Raw genomic sequence first — 2,679 nt, 5'->3', positions numbered from 1 at the left:
TCATCCCTGTGAACAACTTCAGCCACTTTCCCATAGGATAGCTTTGTTTTTGTTACTTACTGATAATAAAAGAAAAAAGTTGTTTGTAAAAGAAAAAGAACTTTTATGTCCCAGGCTAAAAGTATAGTATCAGTCCCAATTATTAATATGAGATAAAATTTATAATAGTACTAAAAGTGAAAAGGAATTCCTAGATCTGTTGTTTTGCCATTTAGAATGGCAAAGAATAATTTCACGTCACTGTTATAACTCTTAAAGAATGCAAGGGTAACTGATGGTCCCTATCATGTTCCCACAAAACCAGTGGATCCTGAAGGATAATAGTAGACCAGCAGAAATTCTAAGTAGCAGACATGGAGCATGAAAGAGAAAGAGCAGAAATGAGAGAGAGTGAAAGAGAGAAAAATATCATAATATTAACGTGCATAACAGATAAACAAGAGGTGTATGAGAATATTCATACTGCTATCTTGAGACACTACATGTACTTTTGAAGGTATTTGATTTATGATAACTTATCAACATAAAAAATAAAGTGATTTTGATAATAAATAAAAATGGCTCAGAAGAAATTATAAATGCAAAAACATTCTTCACAGAAGCAAACTCTCAGAAATATTTCTTGACTTTGAAAAGGATAAATTTTCTGCAGTTAGTATAAATTTAGAAGTATGACAGTTCACAAAAATATAAAAATGTGTTCACATATTTCATTATATAACCAAAAGCAGAAAGCAAATATTGTTCAGATGATTTTTAAATCACAGTTTTTCAGGAGCTGGAAAGGTGACTCAGTGGTAGAGTGCTTGCCTTGCATGCATGAGGTCCTGGATTTCATTCCTCAGCACGACATAAGCAGAAAAAGATGAAAGTGGTGCTGTGGATCAAGTGATAACGCTAGCCTTGAGCTGAAGAGCTGAGGGACAGTATCCAAGACCGAGAGTTCAAGCCCCACAACCAACAAAACCAAAGCAAAAAACAAAGCAAAACAAAGCACAGTTTCTCAATTTTGTGGCCTCAACTCTGTAATACCATTACTTCAGACTAGGGATAAGATTTTAGGTATGGATATTTATCAACACTCCTGATTCAGACTCTACTTGATATAATTTTTAATCAATATTTTGTTTTTAGTTTTGCTCTTTCTAAATTTACAAGGACCTATGAAAAATGGTGTGGCCATCCCAATAATATTCTCAAAGTACCTCTTAATCACGACTCACAAAAAGTTGTATTATATTACAACAAGGAAAAAATGCTATAAATAAAGAAAACAATAATTATATATTAATGATTACTAAAATAAAAACAAAACAATTATTTGAATTGTTTTGAACAATTATTTGAAGAGTATATAGTAGATTTTACTATTTTCTCATATTCCTGTACATTTAAAACTGGATAAAGCTATGAGTAGCCTTTAAATTTACCCACTAAGGTTACTATTTACAGTTCATCTCATCATTTGTATGTGGCTTATATCATTATTTGTTCATCACTAACATATAACGTAAGGGAGCCCTAAAGATTTAAGAGAAACTGTGTACTTAAAATCTTAAGTCTTCACTCTACTTCTTTACACAGTCTTTGCAACTTCTCATTAGTAAATTTTCTATAAACTCTGAAAAGTACATACCTACTAGTACATGCTACCAGAAATACTATATACTTTATCGAAAAATTTTATGACCTGCCAAACAGTCTTAATTTTGCCATATAAGCAAATCCCAAAATGAAAGATATTTAAAACATTAAAACTTTTAACAAAGCTTAACATTTGCTGCAATGATCATTATGACAGGTGCCTTGTGTAGAATAATTGAATTCCTCCTCCTACACATCTCATGAACAACAAATATCTGAAATTATTTTGTTTTTGGCATGTCAATCTTGACTTTATTCTTAAATGTGTGCTTATGTAAGAAATACATGGTTGCAAAATTTCACAATTCTTTTGAACTTACTTGTTGTTGAATTGTCTCGTTTAAGAAAATCAATTACACTTTATATATAAAAAAATGTTCTGTGCTCAATTTGGCTGCACATATACTAAAATTGGAACATACAGAGAAGATTAGCATGGTTCCTGCACAAGGATGAATAGTTCCATATGTTTACACCAACAGATGCTGGAAGGGATGTGGCCAGAAGGGAAGCCTACTGCATTCTTGGTGGGAGTGTAAACTTGTTCATTCACTTTGGAAAGCGGTTTGGAGGTTCCTCAAAAGACTCCACATAGAGCTCTCCTATTACACAGCAATCCCACTTTTGGGCATTCACCCAAATGATCACAAACAAGTCCATACTAAAACTACCACCACAACAATGTTTATTGTAGCATTATTTGCCATAGCTAAGATAGGGAACCAACCCCGATACCCCTCAGTAGAAGAATGGATCAAGAAAACGTTCTGTGTGTGTGTGTGTGTGTGTGTGTGTGTGTGTGTGTGTGTGTGTGTGTGTGTGAATGTACACTTACACAATCACTTTGGAAAGCAGTCTGGTGAGTCCTCAGAAAGCTAATTATTGACCTTCCTTATGGCCTACTCATACCACTTCTAGGCATCTATCCTGAACAACAGGTACCAATATTCAAGGACACATGCACCTCCATGTTTATTGTAGCACTGTTCACAATAGCCAGGATAGGAAAACAACCCATATGTCCCACCAGAGATG

The 2,679-nt window shown here is 33.8% G+C and overlaps 1 pseudogene; it reads left to right on the top strand.

Annotated features, from left to right (window-relative positions):
- Positions 1-2,025: 2,025 nt before the first annotated feature.
- On the top strand, positions 2,026-2,116 carry LOC122096574 (annotated as a pseudogene).
- The last annotated feature ends 563 nt before the right edge of the window (positions 2,117-2,679 follow it).

Source organism: Dipodomys spectabilis, unplaced genomic scaffold, assembly GCF_019054845.1.
Source record: "Dipodomys spectabilis isolate Male_0828 unplaced genomic scaffold, ASM1905484v1 ptg000378l, whole genome shotgun sequence".
Lineage (NCBI taxonomy): Eukaryota > Metazoa > Chordata > Mammalia > Rodentia > Heteromyidae > Dipodomys > Dipodomys spectabilis.
The sequence above is the reverse complement of the archived record's forward strand: the minus strand, read 5'-3'. Positions and strand labels throughout refer to the sequence as shown.